The sequence below is a fragment of the Canis lupus genome, chromosome 19 (assembly GCF_003254725.2).
Source record: "Canis lupus dingo isolate Sandy chromosome 19, ASM325472v2, whole genome shotgun sequence".
Classification (NCBI taxonomy): domain Eukaryota; kingdom Metazoa; phylum Chordata; class Mammalia; order Carnivora; family Canidae; genus Canis; species Canis lupus.
Genome location: NC_064261.1, coordinates 20,130,652 through 20,154,510, shown reverse-complemented (window position 1 = coordinate 20,154,510; position 23,859 = coordinate 20,130,652). Strand labels below are relative to the sequence as shown.

Here is a 23,859-nt window from a genome sequence, read left to right as displayed (position 1 = left end):
TGGATCCTCCATGGTAACAGGGAAGATATAACACAAATCATTACAGAAGTATTACAATGTCATCGTTTCATTGTAACAATGGAAGCATTGCTTTGAAATAGTGCTCTGAAATGCTAGGAGAATGCAAGGGCAGGATCCGTCCTGAGGCCAAAGGAAATTTCTAGAATACAGTTACATTTAAGTAAAACTCAATCAATCAATTAATTAATTTGAACAGGCAGAAATTTCTAGGCAGCAGTAAGCACATTATGAAAAGCCCTGAGATGGAAAAGTGACTAAAGGAATATGCAGATTGGTAAAGTAATCTGAAAGACAGCCATAGAGTTAGGCAGAAGCCAGATAAAGCCAAGTTTATGAGACTTCAATTTTGTGTTTTTTCAAGTGTGCATACTTAAAACTAGATTACAAACTCCTCCAAAGGTACATACCTGTCTTCTAAACTTAAATATTTCACATCTCCTCATAGTGCACAAAAAAGTATTTAATAAGGGATGTCTGGGTGGCTCAGGTTTAGTGCCCGCCTTCGGCCCAGGGCATGATCCTGGAGACCCGGGATAGAGTCCCATGTGGGGCCCTCGCATGGATCCTGCTTCTCCCTCTTCCTGTGTCTCTGCCTCTATCTCTCTGTGTCTCTCATGAATAAATAAAATCTTTAAAAAAGCATTTAATAAATGCTTCTTCTATACATGAAAAACATACTTTGCCAGCCTTTTAAATTCTAGAATATCCAAAATTATACCAAAAATTATTTATATATTCAGATAAATGAAACCGAAGAAAATTTTTTCCTTAAGTGCTGAGTATCGATATAAAAATTCCTCAGAAAGAGAAACAATTTTTATTTGTAGTAAGCTGAGCATGTGGCTCCACTATGATGCCTGAGTTCCTCTAAATTCCTGGTGGAAGGAGTGAAAAGATGGTGATTTAAACACACCTGTGTATATACACAGGTACAAAAGACTAAAGGGTGTAAGGAAAATATGGTAGGGCTACTTGGCCTATTACCTATGATTCAAACTGATCAATATATGGTAACACTGTCATAGGCAGCATTCTAAGATGCAGAAAAATCCATGGCCTCTAAAGTTCCACTTGATTTTAGCTTTAGAAATTTCATTTCTGCACATTTTAGATAATCTCTGTTTGAGTGTGGCCAGAGCCCATGACTATGATGGGATTCACTTCCCGGATTAATTCATCAAAGGTAAAAAAAAAAAAAAAAAAATCACCAAAGGGGAAATTAACTGACTAGGTCTAATCCAATCAGATGAATCCTTAAAAGAGATCTCCATGAAAGTCAGAGAGACTCACAGTATGAGAAGGTCTATGGAAGAGCATCTGGCTAAGGCACAAGACTCCCCTCTAGCCAACGAGCAAAACAATAACGCCAGTCCAAGAAACACAAGGTTATTAATTCTGCAACAACCAAGGGGCTTGGAAGAGACCCTGGATCTTCTGGGTTGATGGATGCAAGTGGATGAGATTCCACTTGCAGAGACACCTGTATTTCAACTGCGTGAGACTCTTAAGCTGAGGCATCCAGCTGTGTCACACCAACCCCTGACCTACCCGACAATAATAAATGTGTGTTATCTTAAGCCATCAATTTGCAGTAACTGTCATGCAATCATAGAACAGTAAGACACTAGGGCATTTCTCATTTAAGCAAGTAGGTAGCATGTCTGGTAGGTAGTTTCGAGGCTTTGAGTTTTACAATAAATATTTCTAGCTCTTCAAGGACCTACACTGTTTTTGCAATTGACGTGGATTGTCGCGCTCTCTTCCAAGCTTCTCATCCTAACGTAAAATCCGTTGAATTCGTGGGTCAAAATTCCCTGACAACTTCTTCAGTGTGTCTGGGCCTGTTTGGTGGGGGAACTTATGCCCGAGCAACTTATTCCCGGGCAAGAGGCAGCCCTGCGGCTCGGCTGACAGCACAGGACAAGGGCTGCGGCTCACCCCTTTCACCCCAACCCGATTCCTTGTTTTTGAAGAAGAATGTATTTATTTACGATAGACACACAGAGAAAGAGAGAGAGCGAGGCAGAGACACAGGCAGAGGCAGAGGCAGGCTCCACGCAGGGAGCCCCACGCGGACTCCACCCCTGGGCTCCAGGGTCAGGCCCAGGCTGAAGGCGCGTCAACCGCTGGGCCGCCCGGGCCGCCCCCAATTTCTTTTTTTTTTTTTTTTTTTAATTTTTATTTATTTATGATAGTTACAGAGAGAGAGAGAGAGAGGCAGAGACACAGGCAGAGGGAGAAGCAGGCTCCATGCGCCGGCGAGCCCGATGTGGGGATTCGATCACGGGTCTCCAGGATCGCGCCCTGGGCCAAAGGCAGGCGCCAAACCGCTGCGCCACCCAGGGATCCGCCCCAATTTCTAAAAGCTGCGCGGGCAGACAGTCACCAGGCCCTCTCCAGCTGTGCTCGGGCGCAGGCGGCTTCTTGACTGGCTCGAAGCATCTAAGCAAAAGTTTGCGGGGGGGGGGGGGTCCCTGGGGCCACGTTAAGATGCAACCGGCGCGCAGTTCACATCACTTTGAAAATAGCTTGAAAAAAAAAATCGCTTTGAAACTGCCGAACTGGGATCCTGGGCCTCACTCCGCAGGCCTCGGAGCGGGCGTCAGAGCCAGGTTTTGCAGTCCTCTCGCCTCAGCTGCGGCCCCGCGACCACAATTCCAGGTGCCCGCCAGGACCCTTCGAGCCCCGACAGCCCGGAAGCGCCTGACCACGCCTACCCACTGCGCCTGCGCGAGGCGCCCCCTCCGGCGAGCGGGGAGACTGGCGCTGGGCGGGCCGAGAGGCTCGTCGCGCCTGCGCGAAGGCCCCGGGAGCAGCGCGTCGTTACTTTCCAAACGACTGGCGGGAACCGTTGGAGGCGTGCGGTCGCCGTCTGGTCTGCCGGGCAGCAGCGCGCTCCCTCGTCCCTAGGCCTGGCCGTGGCGCCGCAGCTCTCCCGCGAGCAGAGGCGGAAATCGTGGCCCAGTTCTTCTGTGAGTCCCCCTCCCGCAGGCCAGAGGGCGGGGACAGCTGAGGCCAGCGGCCCTGGAGGCCCGGCCGGCCCGGAGGCGGGGGCCGGGGGTGGGGGCGGCTCCCGCCCAGCGCCCGCCTGGCTGGAGAATCTTACTAGGCGCCTGCTCCTGGGGAGCGGGAAGCCCAGGTGCTCCCGGCCTGCCTCGCGCCGCGCCCCTGCACCAGCAGCCTTGCGGGAAACTGCGGATCCCACAGGCCGCCCAGCCCGGCCGCCCGGCACCACCCCGAGCGGTGGAGCCCAGTGCACTTTGAACAGCCCATCCACCAAGCTTTGATTCCGGTACTGAGGGCGATGGGCTAGATTTAGGACCAGGCCATGCTTGTACCCTGATAGACTCTGGCAGGAGAAGAGGAGGGAAAAGTGAGGGAGATTGCTCTGGAGCATCCGACGGTTAATCAATCAATTGCTAATCCAGACGCAAAAGCCTATTTCCACCCCTGTGATCACGTAACCTGAATTGGGCTTATCTCCTGAGCTTGTAGTTCTACTTGGACGCTAGGTTAATGCAGTTTGGCATTTTTATTTCCGCATAAACGCAGGTATCGTGTTCTTTTGATTTAGAAGCAACATTTTTAAGGATTTTCAGTGGCACTTTTCCCCTACTCTGCTTTCAGCAAGACACGCACAAACGCACGTTTAGGCTTTTTCAGTTTGATGCCATGAATGAAACCGCAGCCACATCTAAATAGGCTTTATTTTCCAGAGTTACAAAGTGGAAATAACTTTAACATTCCTTTTGTTTTCAGCATTTGGCATCAACAGCATTTTATATCAGCGTGGCATATATCCATCTGAAACCTCTACCAGAGGGCAGAAATACGGACTCACCTTGCTTATAACAACAGATCCTGAGCTCATAAAATAATTCAATCATGTAGTGGACAAGTGAAAGGTATTTAATTGTTGAAAACAATTTGAGTTTTGCAGGTCTTCTTGGACCCGTACTTTCTGGCATCTTGGTGTTCATTTTTCAGCTCTATACAAAGAGGTGTAGAACACTGCAATCTCAAATATAGTGATTCTCCATCGGAAGGAAGCAAAATAAAGTGAAAGAAAGTCCACTCTTCCCTACCACATTTTGAGTGGGTTAAATATGTTGATGTTAGGAATCTGATCTGGCTTCACAAAACAATCTCTATCAACTCCTTTTGAAGTGATTTTTGCAGTTCGTGTAGCCAGGTGGAACAAGTTGGAATTTTACATAACTATGATGATGTTTATTATTGAGAGAAATCCACTACATATTTTTAACATGATATATTTTCTATAGCTGCCTAGAGTTTAAAACCGTCATTATTTTAAGATAAAAGAAAATGAAATTGGATCCAGCCTGGGAACTAAACTTAAAAAAATACTACTAATAGAATACCCAAAAGTTTTTTAATGTCTTACTGTCTTCATTTGTCTTTGTTAAAATCCTCCTGTCCGTTAGCCATTTCTAACTGAACACCCCTTGTTTTTTCTTAGCTCAAGAAATTACTGAATACTTGTTGAATGGATACTTGTTCTCCATCTATTCTGTCTCTTTTTTCCCCCATGTTTTTCTCTACTTAGGATTCTCACTTCTAATTTTTCTGTGTTATAGGATGTTTCTCCCTGGCTCCTCATTTCACCTTCCAAAACTAGTTCCAAAAAAAAAAATTACAGATTTTTTTATACCTGAGTCATATATATATATATATATATATTTTGTTTGTTTGTTTGTTTCAAGAGGCTTTATTTTTAAAATTCTATTAATTGTGTTTTTATCATCTTCAGGGCTAAATCACCCAGGGCGATACTCAGATTACTTAGCCTGAAACATAGAAGTAACAAGAATCTATGTCACCTTAATTTGAAGAAGCAAGCCCTGCCTAAGTACTGGTTTTTAGGTTGTCTCCTTTAAGACTACACTTAGGACATTTCACCTCAGTTGTATGTAGACCTTCCTATTTAATTTGTCCCTTTATTAATGGAAGAATGTGAGTGATGACATTTAGTGGGTACTCCATCAATATTTGTTGAATGAATGATCGTTTGACTATTTGCCTAGGAAAATTTCATGGAAGAACCCAACACCTTTTCAAATTGGAGAGCAGGTTGGATGGATGAGGTGAGGCCACATTTTGAGAGCTTCAAATATCCACCTGAGTTGGATGTACCAGGGATTTCTAGGCTCTTAGAACTGACATAATTAAAGGGGCATTTTTTTGAAGTGTAAATTCAATAGTGGTTGTAGAGTGGATTGTATATAGGTCAGTCTAGAGTGGTGGTCCTCAAACTTGAGAGTGTGAAAGAATCACTTGGGTATTTTGCTATATGTAGATTCCTGACTTTTATTCTCTTTTCTTCGAATCTAATTCAGTCCAGTACCATAGCCACTAGCCACAGCTGGCTCGTAGGCACTTGAAATGTGCTTGTCTGAACTGAGATATGCTACAATTATAAAAATACCAGATTTCAAAGACTAGTATAAAAAAAAGAATGTAAAGTTTCACACTGATATGGTTTTTAATTGATTACATATTGAAATAATATTTTCACATGCATCAGATTAATTTTACTTGTTTCATTTTAGTTTTTGAATCTGACTACATGACTATTTAAAATTACGTTTGTGACTCATCTGAAATTTCTGTCAGACAGTGCTGGTATAGGAGATGACACACTTTAACCAGCATCCCAGATGATCCTTACATTACTTTTAGAAAAGCTTTTATGCTTTTCAGATATTCCATAACGGATATTTTATTAATGCAGGCCTAGGAAGTTGAGAGCCTGGACTAGATGGATGCCAAAGAGTTTGAATAAGAAGGTATATGTGTATTAGAACAAGATATTTTGAAAATTGAGTTAATGACTCAAAGGAAGAAGGGTACACTAAATAAATCCAAGGGGACAAGCCTGTAATACAGGCTAGTGTTGGTAAAATCTATGGGGATGTTAGGAAGAACTGCCCAAACTTGAGCCTATTCTGTTTCTTATTTATTTTGTAAACACTTAAGATTCCAGAAGCTTTGGAGAGATTTCTTTTTTTCTTTTTTAAGATTTTATTTACTTATTCATGAGAGACACAGAGAGAGAGGCAGAGGCAGAGGGAGAAGCAGGTTCCCCACAAGGAACCTGGTGTGACTCCATCCCAGATCCTGGGATCAGGACCTGAGCCAAAGGCAGATGCTCAACTGCTGAGCCATCCAGGCGTCCCTGAGAGGTGTCTTTGCTATTTTAATTGCTCGGTTTGACATTGACCTATCTTATTTAAATCATCATGAATGTTTTTAAAAACTTGTTTTCAGTTACTTCAGTTTAGTTTTATTTACAATTCGGTGATGTCTTTCTAATGTGTAGAAGGCTATTTGGGCAGTGAGAAGGATAAATATAAATTAAGATTTATTTCTGTAGAAAATTCAAGCAGAGAACATAACCAGACAATACCATATCAGTAAAAGAGATAACTATGAAAAAGTGTCATAAACAAGCCTACACTCAGTATTAGGATGCTAAAACCAGAAATGAAATTTCTAAAGGTAAAATCAAGTGGAACTGCAGACTGAAAGTAACTTAATTAATGACTTAGTTGAACAGTCTTATTTCCTCAGTTGAGGAGACTGAGGTCCTGAGTAGATATGTGATTAGTTTAAGATTCAATATCTAGTTAGAAGATTTAGTAGTGGATTCTAGAGTTCCTGACTTAGTCCCTTTTTAAATTTTATCAATTTAAAGACATGGTAATGAATGCTTTTATTTTTAAAAGCCATTTAAAAAAAATCAACTGATTTTAGTTTAAAGTTATTGCCCCCCTCCAAGATTTATTTATTTATTTATTTATTTATTTATTTATTTATTTATTTATTTATTTATTCAGAGAGCATGCATGAGTGGGAAGGGCAGGGGGAGAGGCAGAGAATCTCAAGCCGACTCAGAACTGAGCTCTGAGCCCCATACGGGTCTTAATTCCAGGACCCTGAAATCATAATCTGAGCCAAAACCAAGAGTCGGAACTTTAACTTACTGAGCCAACCAGATGCCCCAAGATTAAGGGTTTTTATTCGTTAAACTGTACACATTACTTGTCAAGAAAACGACAGTACAATCCATAATGAATTGTATGTCAATACACAAATAGTTTCAACTGCCAGAAGATGGCACTGTTTACATGTGAAATAACACCTCTTACAAATTCAGGGTATATGTTTAAATTCAGCTCAAAGTAAATGAAGGAAAAATGTATTTAATGGCTTCCAAGCTATCCATATATGTGAAATACATCAGAATGAAAAGTTGAATCATAATATATTACAGATTTCATATCCTTGTAACTATTTATTATAGGGATACTATTTATATTTACATTCACTTTGCATATTAATTTTTTACATGGACAAAGTATTGAATCATTTTTCTTCTTTTTTTTTTTGAATCATTATTCTTATAGAAAGGTTTCTTTCAAATCACTAGGTGTTATTTTATTCTTGAGGCCAACATCTTGACATAGAGCAAGTTTGTTCTAAATCTGATAAAACAGAGGGATCCTTTGTGATTATTTTAATAAGAAATGCATTTACTAAATTTTGAATAAGATTCTTGTGCACCTAGTTAATAAATTAACAATTATGTCATTTTGGGGAATTTGCTTTGTTCTTTTTAAAATACGGATGTTGTTATAAACATTTATTTCCCTTAGATATTTCCTGCTAAGGACTTTCTTTGACTGTTGGCCCACATGTTCAAAAAAGTAGCACAACAAATTTGAATCATGACATTGTATTAATAAGTAATGGTTTAATAAAGTGAACAAATATATCTCCATACTAGTATAATTTATAATTTCTAACAATCCAGTTGCATATATAGAATATAATCTTTAGTAAAAATTAAGAACCAAGTATTATTGAGAACATATTAATAATTCCCTAAGTTCTTATAAAGAGCAATATGGGTTGCTTCTTATAAGAAAGTATTACCATGTTTTGTTATGATTTTGTTTTGATATTTTAATTCTGTTATGATAATGGCAAATAGTCACTTAGAAGTCTTTTCATGGCTCAACCATGTTAGGTACCAAAGGTATAATTTGAAAGGTAGGTGATAATCTTATTCATATTTAATCCCCGGAGACTGTTTGATGGAATGCGCATGTGTGTATGTATGACGTATATATGAAGAATGGGTTCTGCAGTCAGTTGGATTTGACAGCACAGTGTGTTTAAAGTATAATTGAAATTCAAAAGAACTTAGAACAGTTTCAGATATAGAAACTATCAACACAAAGCCTCTATGAAAAATTAACAAGCCATGGTTGCTATGAAATTAATAAAATAGATTTAATTTCCTAAATGATTTTATAATTATATACTAAATTTGATCAAACATTGTCTGCCCATGATACATTTTTAGCTTGTTTCTGAATATTTTGTTTGTAGGGTTATTTTTATTATTTGTCTATATGTAAGTAAAGGTGAATTAGTTCTGGTAAATCTATCAACTAATAGACTAAGATGTTATCTGAGTGAATGGAAAGATACTTGTTGAGATTTACAGACAAAATAAACCATAAATCTGGGTCTTTATCGAATATTTGTGAATACCGATTTATAAAATACATATGGGAAGAAAAAGCTTTGTGAAAACATGGAAAATCACTTTAAATTTATATTTTTTTCTATTTGGATAAACTTGGTTTTTTCAACTGGAGCAGTTCTCTTATAACCTGCCTTGTATTTATAACTCATTCAAACAATGTAGTAGTCAAGCTATATTTATCAGGTTACAGATCAGTCATGCACATTAATTCTATTATTTCTGCTGGGATTTCCCACTTAAAAATTGGACATGACAGTGTTTTTTTATTCTGGAGTAATGTACATAGTCTTTAAAACATCAACTGACAACAAAAAGACTTACTGAACCCTAGAGTTTTTGGTTTCGTGTTGAAGATGAAGTGGATTAAAAGTTAAATGATATATTTTTATTATTGCTTGGTCTCAGTATAGTTATAAATAAAAATGCTAACTTTTCAAACTGAAAAAATGGCAATTATCTGTTGTCAGGTAGTCTTTTGGATGATTCAGAATATACCTTTTTAAGCTTGTGTTACATTAGTATCATAAGGAAACTGTGTCTCTATGTGAATATGGACAGTTAGCATTTACCAACATGTACCTGTCTACTTTCTCTTGTTTAAAAAAAGAAAAAAAAACTTAAAAAAATGGGGTTATAGAAGGTCAGCAAAGGGTGGGTTTGAGATGTTTGGGTGGGTTAAGTGGGCATTTTGACAACATGGCTTCTCCTTTGGCATGTTTAATTGTGATGTTTAACAGACATCCTTGCAGTTTAAGATGACACTTTTAAAATAAAACTCTCCTAATGATGACTTGAGCCCTGCCACTCGATGGGAGAATCAGAAGAACCTGTAGGATCTTATTTGGAATTGACATTCTCTACTGTAATTTTGTTCCTGTTTATTTTTAAATTTTCTTTTTGTTTCACTTGAAAGGAAAGATGCTCAGTTTTAAACTTTAAAAGGGTACAAGTTTCTTTGTTACAATAAAACTAAATGTGTACATACACACACACAAAAAGGAAACTTGAAATGAAGTTTCATTAATTTCTAGGTCTCCAAGAATATTCTTGCAGACTCTAGTATGAGACACAACAGGCTGAGGCATTTAGATATTCACAGAATTTTGTTATTCTTAAAAGTGATGATATGAGTTCGTATAATTAAACAGTTATTAATAAGATAGGTTCCTTTTTAGTTTTGGAATTTTACATCAAGATTCTTATTAAATTTGAGTTATTTTTAGTTTCCATTGAATTAATAAGAAATTATAATATTTAGCTCCTAAGGGCAGCCAAATATGCTACTGTAATACAGCTAAAGATCTTAGGGACTTAGGAAGTTATGTGCTTCTATCCCTAGGATGGCTGCCTGCCTTAGGATAATGATCAGGAGTATGGGAAAGGCAGGCCATTACTTAATGCCCCAAGTACACTTGGCACTTGAAGGAAGGTTGCTTGAAGGACTCTGGAAATGTGAATATACCTGCCTCTTTTCTTTCTCAAAGATCTTGTTTAAAATAGTGTATCCCATTAGTAACAGAAAAGGTGATGAATATACACCAATATGGTTTATTTATCTCAAAATTATAAACATTTCCAGGCTATTAGGCACATGTGCTATCTACTATACTTTATATATATTTAAAATATATATTTACATGTGTATTTCAAATGTGATATTTTATATATGTTATATTTAAATATAATAAATATATATATATATTAAAACATACTAAAGTTAGAAATTGGAGATAGATGAGATAAATGTTTGTTTTAAAAATGATTCTTGTTGGAGAGCCTGGGTGGCTCAGTTGGTTAAGCATTGTTGGTTTCAGGTCAGGTTGTGACCTCAGGGTTGTGAGGTCAGGCCCCAAGTCTGGCTCTGAGCTCAGCATGGAGTCTGCACCAGGCTCTCTCTCTCCTTCCCACTCTGTTCTTCCTCCCTCCCCCCGGACTCTCTGTCTCTCTCTAAAATAAATAAATAAAATATTTTAAAAGGACTTTTATTATAACATTGGAAGATAATTTAGTTTTACTTTCACTTAATGTATTAGTAACTATATTAAAGTGTATGTGGTTAATATGCCTCACTTTTTTAAAAGTTGATTTAATTACTTGTAAAGAACTATTTAAAAGTCTGATACTGAGTTTGGTTTATTTTACTACCAAATGTATTTCAAATGTTATATTTTTTGGGTTGTTTTTGAAATTTTTTTTGACCATTAGAGTTAAAGAGATAAATTACAAAGATATGAAGATGAAAATGGAAAAAGTTCATTATTGACTTATTCTTTATTTTTATTTATCTATATTTTTATAATTTTAATGAATGTATCTAAAAAGAAAGAATTAAGCAGTTTTGGCCCATTTCTTAAAAATATGAAAATACATCTTTTTTTTTTTAACATTTTATTTATTTATTCGAGAGAGAGAGAGAGAGAGAGGCAGAGAGAGAAGCAGGCTCCATGCACCGGGAGCCCGATGTGGGCCTCGATCCCGGGTCTCCAGGATCCCGCCCTGGGCCAAAGGCAGGCGCCAAACCGCTGCGCCACCCAGGGATCCCTGAAAATACATCTTTATATTAGTTTAGAACTAAATGTTTCCATCTTCTAATTGCCTTTGGAAATAATTTGTAATTTAGAAAAATTATAAACAAATTAGAAAAATTTGTTTCCAAGTTTTTCAATTGTACAGGTGTTATTGGTTTTTTTTTAATAATTGATACCAACATGCTCTCTCAGTAGCATGACTGTCTTTTGAAAAACATTTGCTCATTCATTTTAAAAAGTCACATTTTCTTTAAAAGAACATATTGGGTGTAAATTTTTCTGAAATTCTTGTCAGATAGCCCAGTACCACGTGTTACCTACATAGAGAAAGGGTGAGCAAACTTGAAACAGTTGACTTTCATTTCCTCAAGATACCTATAGTGACCTGTAACTTTCTGATGTGTAGACTGCAGTGAGGGTGCTGGTGTCAATCCATTTGTTACATTTTATTACAGTTTAGTTTATTTTCTTAGATTAAAAGAATCAAACTAAGTAGAAGTTCTAACAGTTCTTTGTATACCCCCAAAGGATTGTTTTTTTGTTTTGTTTATAAAGATTTTATTTATTTATTCATGAGAGACACAGAGAGAGAGACAGAGTCAGACACAGGCAGAGGGAGAAGCAGGCTCCATGCAGGGAGCCTGATGTGGGACTGGATCCCAAGTCTCCAGGATCACACCCTGGGCTGAAGGCGGTGCTAAACTGCTGAACCACTGGGGCTACCCACAAGGGATTGTTCTGTACACATAACTCACTTTGGAAATCATTAGTTGAAAGTATGTGTACAGAAATCCTATTGCCTGAAGGATAAGGCATCCTGAATTGGGGATGGTAGTGTTCCTTGCTTGCTCCCATGCTCAGGTAGACATGGGACAGATGGAAGCAGCTTGGATGACTGACCTGCCTGTGTGAAAAGTTGAGCTATCATTTTCCATGTTGCCTCCACCAGACCAATCCTGTGAGGAAAATACATTATTTCTTTGGGAAAGGGTGCCCCAGACTTTTGGACACCATTCATTTTCCACTTAAACCTACTGAAGGCACAGAATAAAAACCCTATTAGGAGTTTCAACAGTTCTCATGTGGTAAAAGTCCATTTGGATCCCATAAAATAATTTTACTACTGGTAGCACAGAGGTGGAATGTAATGGGATCATCTAAGGGAGCAGCAATCTTCAACCAGTCTACCAGAGGCATAGTTCACAGGTACATGCACAAGAAAACAATAGAATTTGTCACATAAAATTTTTGTGAGGATTACAGGAGATAATAAAACTGAAGCTTTGGCTATTTTAAATATATTATTCTTGTTCTGTTCTTCTTATTATTAATTATCATTATTATTTAGATAGCTTTTTTCCAACTTTCTCCAGCACATCCTGATACATCTAGGATAACTAAAGGAGTCCTCAGATGATGCAACCTAAGGAAAAGGTGAGAACAGACACTCTCTTACCATTATGGCAAACAAGGTGGAATTATAATGGCTAGCATTTGTTGAGCACTTCTTTTCTGCCAGGCACTCTTCCAAGGGCTTTATGTGAATCTACTTATTTAATCCTTTCACAAGCATGCAAGTTAGGTACTATTATTGCCTGTATTTTATAGCTAAGAAAATTAACTTATAGAAGGAATCTGAAAAATTTATCCAAGGTCACCCAACTTAGAGAACTGAGGTCAAGTCCCGACAATCTAGATTGCAGCAGGATGTGAATCCTGAAAATGTGAAAAGTCTGGCTATATTTTAAATAATCTCCTTTGAGGTGATGGACAGTGGGCCCTTATGTCCTGTCCCCTCCTCCATTCTTGACATAAAACTCCTTGGAGTCATGTAGCAGTGAAATACAACGTAGATGAATGGCCAGAAACCTAGTGGACACTCAGAGAGAAGACCCTGCACTTTAAGATATTATCTTAAAGGGTGGAAACGAGGGGAAGAGGTCCTAAGTAGAGTAAGAGAGACCAGAAGTGGGATCCAGGTTGGAGTATCGGCTTTTCTGAGTAGGTAGCCCAAATGGGTATCCCCAGTAGGGTTACAACATTAGAAGTAGTTTTCTATTTTGTGCTGTTTACAAATGCCCTGGCCAGGGACAGAATGATTGAAATCCAGTCTATTGCTCAGCTCACCAATTCTGTGGATAGTTCTGGCAAAAGGAAATGAGAAAGAATATCCAGTACAGTAAGAGTGTAAAGGGCAGGGGGGAACCTGGGTGGCTCAGTCCATTAAGTGCAGGACTCTTGGCTTTGGCTCAGGTCAGAATCTCAGGGGCGTGAGAACCAGTTGGCCTGGGATTCTTTCCCCTATCCTGTCCCTCCCCCTGTGCTCCTCCCACCACCACCATTCTTGCACACATGTGTGTGAGCCATAAATAAATAAATAAATAAATAAATAAATAAATAAATAAATATCTTAAAGAATGTAAAAAGATGAGAGATCTGAGAGGCATTTTGAAAATGTGTTCATATGTGTTTGGTCTATCTCTGATAAATAAAGAATCTTAGAGATCATAGTAGAATTGTATACATGGAGATGATGAAAAAGTTTGTGGGATCAGATTCATTTTCCTTCAAGTTTGTTTAGGTCAGGAAGAGAAAAGACTGAGGGAAGGATCTAGGGGTAATAACTAGTAAAATGGCACACAGAAGAAGAAGAGGTGATGAAGGAAAGTCAGAAGAAGTAGGAGGCATATCATGGGAGATGAATGTCAGAAAAACCTATTTAGTTAGAGGCACCTATTTGAGTTAGGTGAAAAAAAAAGTTTTAGTAGCTTAGTACACAATATAGAAATAAGAATGGGAAAACATCATCAGATATTGTATTTAGAAGATCTTTGATGAATTAAGAGGAAGCAATTTGGGCCACATGGTAGGGACAGAAGTCTTGCTGAGTTTTGAAGTGAGGGATGAGGAGATAGAAGCAAAAGTTTCATGAATAAGAAAATTGGAGGGTGGGGAAATAACATGAGCCATTGCTGGGTTTGGGGAATTTTATTTTTAGAAATAAAACAAAGAGGAAATATGTGTTTTTAATTTAATTTATTCTTTTAAATTTTAATTTTAAATTATTTTTAGGAATAAAATAAAGAGGAAGGATGAACCAGAGCAATATAAAAACTAAAGTTGAAGGTCAGAAAGGTGGAACCAGACATTGGAGACCACAGAAAGCAGTGGCATCAAGGACCCAAGTGGAGAATAAGCCTTAGAAGAGACATTTCCTTCTTGGAAAATCAAAATATATAAGAAAAGAAAGGCAAGAGTGTAGATGAATTTTTATTTTTGGGGAAGTATTACATTAAGTGTGGAATGACCTTCAGTTTCTCAATGGAGGAGGAGGTAAGATAAGGAAGTTGGGAAAGGCAAAGATAGGCAAACAAGGAAAAAGGATTGGAAAGATTCTGGGGGTAGCCATTCTGAGGAATGGGAAGAGAAATCAACCAAGGAAAAAATAATAGCACAGAGCATTGTTCCTCGATAGATGTTTCCTGAGTGGTATTTATCTCATGATGTGGAGCTGTATGGATACAAGAGGGAGAGAAAACAGCTTTTCTTTTCCAGGTAAATCTATCTGGGGAGCCAATACACAAAAATAGCTGCAAAGGAGGAGGTATAACATAAGAACCAAGTGAATATATGCTGTAAATGCAAAATGCAATTTTTTAAAATTTCTATGATAGTCAGAGAGAGAGAGAGAGAGAGAGAGAACCAGAGACACAGGCAGAGAGAGAAGCAGGCTCCATGCACCCGGAGCCCGACGTGGGACTCGATCCCGGGTCTCCAGGATCGCGCCCTGGGCCAAAGGCAAGCGCCAAACCGCTGCACCACCCAGGGATCCCCTGTAAATGCAAAATGAACGCAAAGGTAACTATGGGACAGTTTTTTGGAGGACATAGTAGTACTTGAAGGGTACTTGGAACTTCAGCAGGCAAAGATGGTGGGTGGCTGTTGGGAAAGGTTACATTGAGCACATGAAGTCTGATGTGGATCATAAAGAAAAGGTAGGACAATAACCTTTTTGGATGTAGACATATAGGTAGGACAGTACAAGCACAGAACTTAAAATCAACAGACCAAAAGTATGGAAGCACCAAACCAGTTCACTTTTTGCCCAGGACACAGTCTTCATGTAATTAGATCACATCGGGGTGCCTTTTCTAGAGAGCCTTGTGTGGCAGGTGGAAAAGTTGGGACTTTTCCCAGGAGACATGAGGAAGCCATTGGAAGTTCTGAAACTCGGGAAGAATGTAACTAAAGTGATGTTTTAGTAACATGATGGTAGCTGCCATGAAATACAGATTGGAAAGCTCTGTAACAGTCTAGGCAAGAAGCACTCAAGACTTTCTTCACTGTTTAAATCTGGTGAATGTTGTAATTACCAGGAGAAGCCTGTTTTACCCCATCATCATAAAGTCATCACTCCCCCCCTCACTTTTTCCTATCTTTGGTATCTTTGATTTCTGCTTCATTAATTCTTCCAAACTTTCAGTCTTCTTCTTAGCTCCTACCCTTTGCTGTTGGCCTTGTTTGGTTTGTCTTCCACTGCTCTATCTGTATGAGGTGTTCTGCTCTGTTCTTACTTGATTCAGAGAGTAAGCCTGCACATTTGGGCCTCGCCACAGGAGAGTCCAATCAACTGAGGACCTGACGTTCCGTTCCTAATGTTACTGCCATATCCCATAATATTTGCTAAGCTGTAATGGTCACTAATGTTTGATGTCATTTTATTGAATAAATTCAATAAAGTATTTCTTCTTTTTTCCTTGGGATTATAACTAACAGATGAGCATGTCAAATTTAGTGTGGTTGTATTTTTGAGTAGGAGATAAGGATAGTTGCTCCAGTAACCCTATACGTTTATTAAGTTTTCACATAATTGTATTCGGACTTGAAAGTCTTTAAAATTAAAGTCAGAAAATCATATATGTTAACTTGATCTTGAAGCTCACCTTTGAATACTAAAATATTGCCATTGGTTTTCTGTCTGGATACATTGTTTTCTTATTTAATCAATTCTCAGTTTCTGCCTTCCCTTACAGTGACTTAGACTCTGAAACATAGTAAACATTTAAGTATATGAGGCGAAAATGTATATAAAAATGAATGGAAATGAATAGAAAGTAGTCTTGGATCTGGCATGTGGATATATCTACACAACAGTTTGTTCCCTCTGCCATTTGAATCCATAATAACCTTCCTTTAAAAGCATCATTGCACTAGTTTCTAAGTATCTCAAAATTATCTTTAAGGCTTTAGGAAAGTAGAAATTTTGAGTAACTAATGCTTAATGCAAATTGTACCAAAGGCAGTAAGAAAACATCAAGTACCTAAGATCGTCTTTTTATTTTTTTTTTTTTTTTTTTTTAAATTTTTATTTATTTTATGATAGTCACAGAGAGAGAGAGAGAGAGGCAGAGACACAGGCAGAGGGAGAAGCAGGCTCCATGCACCGGGAGCCTGACGTGGGATTCGATCCCGGGTCTCCAGGATCGCGCCCTGGGCCAAAGGCAGGCGCCAAACCGCTGCGCCACCCAGGGATCCCTAAGATCGTCTTTTTAATTATGAGATATTTTATAAATGATTCACTCCTGTACTTCTGCTTGGACGCTTCTACATGAACCTTTTTTTCTTCCTTTTTTCTTCAGTGAAAGAGGACAATCAAACTTGGTTTTATCTCAAGAGCTCAAGAAAGGATAAAAAATGGGTAGAAAGAAATCTTTATTGTGGAGTTTCCATTTTGAAGTTCAACTGGAATAAACAATTTTTGGATTTTGGGTAGACAATTTATCCAACTTCATAATTAACTTGATTATTTGATTTATTATGTAAACAAGTATAATGTTCTGAAAGCCTATAAATAATCACTTTTTCCAACCATGAAAGATTAAGAGAAAACAAAGGGAGTGAACAAAAATGGGGGTGGGTCACAGATCTGTATCTGTATGGAGGAAGAGGGCAGTACTTTTGGGGAGTGCAATTTACATGAGCATCTGGGTCTTTTGTCATGTTTTGGATGGATGACCTGAGTCTGATATATTGGTGAATAGCATTAACAAAGGTCTGGTTGTCAAAGGCTAGAAAGAAAAATGCAATTAGCCACAGCAATGAGGTGATGTCTGTGTTTGGGGGAAAAAATCGACACCTAACTGGCAATAGAAAACACTGAAATGATAACATCAGTAAAAGGCCAGATTTTGTGTGTGTGCATGTGTGTGTGTATGTATTATATAATGATCTTAACTCAGTAGGATATGACAAAAATGTCATTTTTTGTTAATGTTTGGTTTATGTGATGCAAGTGAATGTGTACCTGTTACCAAAGAAATGACATGAACCCAATGAATTTTTAACTCGTAACACACCAACCTGACATTTGTAATACTGTTTGTTTCCATTTAAAGAAAATTAGAAATAAATAAAAGTGCACTTGGAGTCCAAAAGAAGTTTGCTCTTTTTTTGGTCTAATTTTTTTTTCTTTATAAACCATGCTATCCATAGTAGAGAAGCATATCTAATCTCCCAATTAGGTCAGGCCCCAGGATAATCAATCTCTTTAACAGCAGATGCCTTGTTTTAGCAAATGAATGCTTGGTTTCAAAAGCAGTTTTGTGTTGAGAGAGGAGTGCAGTTGGCATGGGTGATTAGAACTCTTTTAAACCTTATAAAAAGCTTCTGTAGATTGTTTTATGCCCACACTTTGTGAACTGAAGTAAATGCTGTATATCTCCATCTTCAAATGAACATGGCGGGGACTTTATACAGCCTGTGAGAACATCAACATGTATATAAATGGAATTATCTGAAGAAAAACATTTTTATGTCCATTTGAATTAAACCGTGATTTTGATAACATCTAAAACTAGTGAATATGTTTTTAGTAAGTGATCTTCATATTAATTAAATATGCTCCTTAAGGAGTATAACTTAATTATTGGGTTAGCATTTTTAAAACTGAAAACTACAATGGCAAGTTAACAGGATTCTTATATTTATTGTTTGGCCTACATTTACACAAATCTGCAAATGCCTTTCTTCATGTCTGATGCCTTTTCAGTTCTTATTCACATTATGCGTCAATGAGCAGTGTGCAAGAAAACTCTGAAATCAGGAAAAAAATCATTTAACATTGAAGTTTATAAACTGTATATTAAGTCAAAACTATAGATTGACTTTATTTTGCTCAAAACTAATTTAATGTAAGATGTATTGAAATATAGTGAAATACTTTTCACTACGGTATAACAAAAAAAATCTCTAAGACTTCAGTAAATTATTTTACATAATGTTCAAAATCTGATTGCTAGACCTCATCAGTTATGCCTGAATGTGATACATAAAATAATTCAGAAGGCCACATGAATATTTATTTCCTTTTTTAGGCGAGCAGTCATATAATAAAAAGCATTGAGTTGAAACATTTGCAAAGTAGTTAAGAAAAAAAGCACTCACCTGCATATTTGAGATGTTCTCATTTCAACTTTATTGTATAATAGTTCTACCAATTCTTCTCCCCTCTTAAAAATTGTTTCAATCATGCCTAATCTGTGGAAAGTTAATATTTTCCATAGTGAAAGTGGATAAGACAGCTGAGGAAAAATTAAAAGCAGATGGTCTTTAAGAAACATTTGATACTAATTACTTCCTACCTTTCACAAGACTTAAATGTTGGTGAATGTATAGGATTACATTACTTTTTTAAGCAAGGTTTTAAGGCCAAATTTGGTAGATAAGGTAGAGGTCCAGTAAGATGAGATTTTTAAAATACAAGCATTTTTTTTAAATACAGGCATTCTTTATAATACCAAATACCAGAATAGAACTGTGGCAATTCACTTGTGCTTATTCTAACTCATAATAGCATTTTTTCTTTCTTTCTTTCTTTCTTTCTTTCTTTCTTTCTTTCTTTCTTTCTTTCTTTCTTTCTTTCTTTCTTTCTTTTCTTTCCATTTATTTATGCGAAAAATCCACTTTAATAATCTAGCTTCAGCTCAGTTGACAACTTCTCAAGTGTAAGAGAAGTCTTTCCAAGAGGCCTCAATCCACTAAGAGGTTACAGCTCAGAGAAGGGAAGAGCTCCAAGAAGCCCTGGAAGGGGCTGATGGTCTGGAGGACTCCTGAGGTGCAGGCGGTCTCCTGGATGGAGTACATGGCCAGCTGGGGGCTGCCTAAATCTAGAAGCTGCAGGCCCAGCCGAGAAGCCAAGAGAGGTCCGATGGTGGTCCCACAGGGAGAGGCATTCCGCACCATGAGATCCTGCAGGGGCACCCCGACACTGTTGGCCACCTGTCAGATCAGGGCCTCGGAAACCGCATTCGAGGCACAGCGCTGCTTGCTGTTCACCTTGATCACAGGGCCCTTGTGGAAGAGGGGCCTGTGGTTCTCCTCGTGCTTGTCTGGGTGGTTGGGGTGCACGGCGTGAGCCACGTCTGCGCTGATCATGTAGAATTTGGGGATGGCTTCCTCGACCCCCGTCAGGTGCTGGGAGGGGGCCGAGATGCGGCGCAGCACCAGCTCTCAGCAGTGACTGAGCCCCCTGGGCACCCTCGGAGCCCGCCTCTTCGTTGTCATAGAGAGCGACCATGCACAGTGGGGCTCCAGGGCCAAAGAGGCAGGGGCCACACAGGAGTCGATCAAAGCCTGCAGGGCACAGAAGCAGCTGTGCAGATTGTCTAGCCAGGCGCAAAGATGAACTCCTCATAGGCACCAGCCAGGACCGCAGGCTGCGTGCCAGCAAGGCCCAGCTCCACCTCCAAGATCTCCTCGGGGCTCAGTCCCAGAGGGGCCACAGAAGGGACATGAGAAGGAGTGGTGGCGGTCATCTGCAGCATTGAGAAGCCCAGGCTCAGGAGTCCCCTTCTCCAGCTCCTCCGGGACAGCTGCGGCAAGAATGGGGACTAAGGGCAGCTCCCTGTGGGGCCCAAAGTTCTCGTTGACATTTCACGGCAGAGGGATGGCCAGGTGGGGGATGGGGAGAATGGGCCGGTGCACGTGCCCCAGCCGCTGACCCAGCCGGCCTGAGGGAGGGCACTTGACAAGGACGCGTCCAGCCAAGGTCAGGTCCCCGTCGGACCAGGTGCTCCAGATCCCACAGCAGAGGTCTCCACGCCAACCTGCTGGAAGCCCACCTGGCTACGGCGGGAGCGCCGTTGCACCCGGAGGCAGGGACTGTCCGGGTGGGCCCCGGTGAGGCTGAAACCATTGCCAGGAACACCCTGGCCTCCCACAGCACAAGCGATGATCTGATGATCGTGGAGGAGCTCCCGGGCAGGAAGTACTTGCTCTCCGGCTTGATATCCCAGCTCTCCGTCTCTTTGAGTTCATGGAAGGCAGCCTGGAGGAGGCGGCTGCGGCACTGGGCCACCGCGTGGAAATGAGGGGGACTCCGGTTCACGAGCTTGAGGAGTTCCCGGGCCGCAGCCTGCACCGCCTCTTTGCGGGCCCTCCAGGTCACGGCCACCTGCAGGACCCCACCCGTGTGCCCGCGTCCTCTCATACTAGCATTTTGATATGATTAGTAGAATGGCTTCTGTATATTAAGATCCCTAAAGTTTTTAGGTGGAAAACAGTTTAATGTCCGATCTGTTTCTCAGCTATAATTTAGATTTCAAACGTATTTTTTTATTTTTATTTATTTTTATTTTCTTTATTGGAGTTCAATTTGCCAACATATAGCATAACACCCAGTGTTATGCTATAACATCCGGCAAAGTGCCCCCCATCACCCAGTCACCCCCACCCCCCGCCCACCTCCCCTTCCACCGCCCCCTGTTCGTTTCCCAGAGTTAGGTGTTCAAACTTAATTTTCTTGTAGTAATATATAGGGCAGTTTACATTTGATTTAGTGGGATTAACACTAATTATATGATAGCTTTCTTATTCTGACCCCAGTGATTTTTGGAAACCAGAGATTTCCAAGCTCACACTTTTTATCCTAGATCTCTTGTAGCTAAGTTTACACATGGATTATTTCTTCCTTAGACATGCACACACATTCACGCACACATGCAAATGCTACAATATGAAAAAAATACCTGAGAGAAAACATACCAAAATGTGAATGCTATTTTTGGCTGATGGATAAATTTGGGGATATTTATAGAACTGACTTAGATTTTTAATGATTTCTTTATAATGAGGAAGAAAGATAGCTATTTTCCATTTCAAATAACAGACACATTATAGTCCCAGCATAGGTAGTGTATAGTTTGACAATGATTTCCTCCTGTCCTCTGCAATCTCTGTAAGTGCAAATTCTCTGTTCTTTCCTTGGCACTACTACGTTAGCCATGGTGTTGAGGTAAACAACTCAGTGAAAGTTACAGTTTAATCCTAAACTGTAAGAAGTATGTTTTGTTTAAAGCAGTCCAGGAATGATCCAAGATAACAAATAGGGATCATGGTCAACAGAAATTGTTCCTACTCAGAATCTCAGGAGTACTTTGCAGTTTTAAAAATTATTGAAGACCCCCAAAGACCTTTTGTTTCTATCTATGGATTAATCACATTAGATATTTAATCTGAGATAGCTTTGAAATATTTATTAATTCATTTAAAAATACAGTGAATACCCATTACATGTTAACACACATAGTTTTTCCAAAATAAAATAAAATATACTGAGAAGAATGGCACCATTTTCCAGTTTTGTAAATGTCTTTTATGTATGGTTTAGCAGAAGACTGCTGGATTCTCTAATCTGCTTCTGCATTCAGTTTCTTACAGTGTGGCGTTTTGGTTGGAGTATATGAAAAAAAAAAACTCGGCTTCATACACAAGAATAGTTGGAAAAGGGAGGGACATTTTAATAACTTTTTCAGACAGTTGTGGATATTCTTCTTTAATATTACACCAAATCTCAACAAGTACTAGTTTGTTGAAGATCATGTGCAATGTGAAATCTGAAACTACATGAACAAACTTTTAATGCCTTTGAAACTTGGGAAGACCGTTTCCCAAGAAAATTTCTAAAAGGAGTCTAATTTATGCTTAAAGAAATGAATAGTAATATTGAAATAATAATAATACAACCCCAAGGTTATGAGCATAACATTTTAATCTGCATCAAAATTGTTTCCTGACAAACACTGCTCAAATTTCTGAACGTGACTTCTTGATTCTTAGGTGAATCCGAGTTCAAGTTTCTTTTATTGCATGGATGAAGTCTTAATGCCTTTGCTTTTCATCTTCTTTTTGAGATAACTTTATCTCTGCATTTAACTGCCATGAGCTGCATGGGAATATCGATAAGTGTTTGATCAATGGTTGTTGGCATGGTGTTCTGCTTTCCCAGATTTCTGTCCTCACAGTCATTATAAAAGAAGGTAATATCCAAAGTCTTTGCTTGAGTCCTGAGAACCAAAATATTGATTTCCAAAGGAAAATATTTGTTTCAGGGGTGAATTTTTATACCAGGAATCAAAGCCAAAATACACATTTCCTTTTATGACAGTCATATAATATGTCAAATATTATTAAAAATAATTTAGAATGTTCCCACACATTGTTTTGATGATGTCTTTTCCTTATAAACATTGGTACAAAATGTCTTAACAATGAACTTATTATTAAAAAAAATCTTTAAAATCGCTTTTCTTTCAAAATTGTCATTTGTCGTTTTTTGCTAGGAAATGTAGATGGTATGTTTTTCATGTTCTTTTTTTTTAATGATGACAACAATGATGTCACTCTTTGCTTTGGAGTCCAAAGTAGCAGCGCTAGAGGATTTCTGCAGATGAGGCTATCAAGTATATTCAAGACCCAAAGAAACCATCCTTTACCTTTCATATTCTCCCAGAATAGGTAAGATTTCTCTATTGTGCATTCTGGTTTTTACAGCCTTGGATTTCCATACAGTGCGCTCATTGTAGTTGATAATTATTTACGGTACAATCAGTTGATTAATAACCGTTTCTCTTACTACACTCTAAGCTCCAAGAAGGAAGGATCTGAGCTGGTTTTTCTTTCTGCCCCGGACCTTGCACAGTATTGGGCACAGGTTAAGAAATATAAGAGCTGTTGAACGTATGACTAAACGAATGTCATTGAGCATTTGATGTACATTAAATTCCCCAGAATGTTTTCCTGCATCTTGTATATTTTGAAATTTCCATACTTCTTGAATAGGATTTTGTGATAAATCTCAGTTGCTTCTTTCTCACCTCCTTGACTGTTCCTTTCTTTTCTTCTTCCATGGCTTTTTTCCCCTTATGCATATATTTTATTATTTTTATTTTTTAAGTATTTGTTTTTATTTTTTTATTTTTTTTAAATTTTTATTTATTTATGATAGTCACAGAGAGAGAGAGAGAGGCAGAGACATAGGCAGAGGGAGAAGCAGGCTCCATGCACCGGGAGCCCGACGTAGGATTCGATCCCGGGTCTCCAGGATCGCGCCCTGGGCCAAAGGCAGGCGCCAAACCGCTGCGCCACCCAGGGATCCCCAGTATTTGTTTTTTAGATTTTATTTCTTTGTTTCAGAGACAGAGAGCAGGAAAGAATGTAAGCAGGGTGAGGGGCAGAGAGAAAGGGAGAAGCCGGTTCCCCGCTGAGCAGGGAGTCCAAGGTAGGGCTTGATCCCAGCACCCTGAGATTATGACTTGAGCCAATTGAGCGACCCAGGCACCCCAAGTTTTTATTCATACAGTGAATTATTAGTGTCAGGTATACAAAATAGTGACTCAACACTTTCATATAACACTTTCATAGGTGCTCATCATAGCAAGTGCACTCCTTAATCTCCAT

The 23,859-nt window shown here is 39.0% G+C and overlaps 1 pseudogene; it reads right to left on the bottom strand.

The window, feature by feature from the left end:
* Positions 1-19,089: 19,089 nt before the first annotated feature.
* Positions 19,090-20,611, bottom strand: LOC112663828 (aspartyl aminopeptidase-like; annotated as a pseudogene).
* Positions 20,612-23,859: the final 3,248 nt, after the last annotated feature.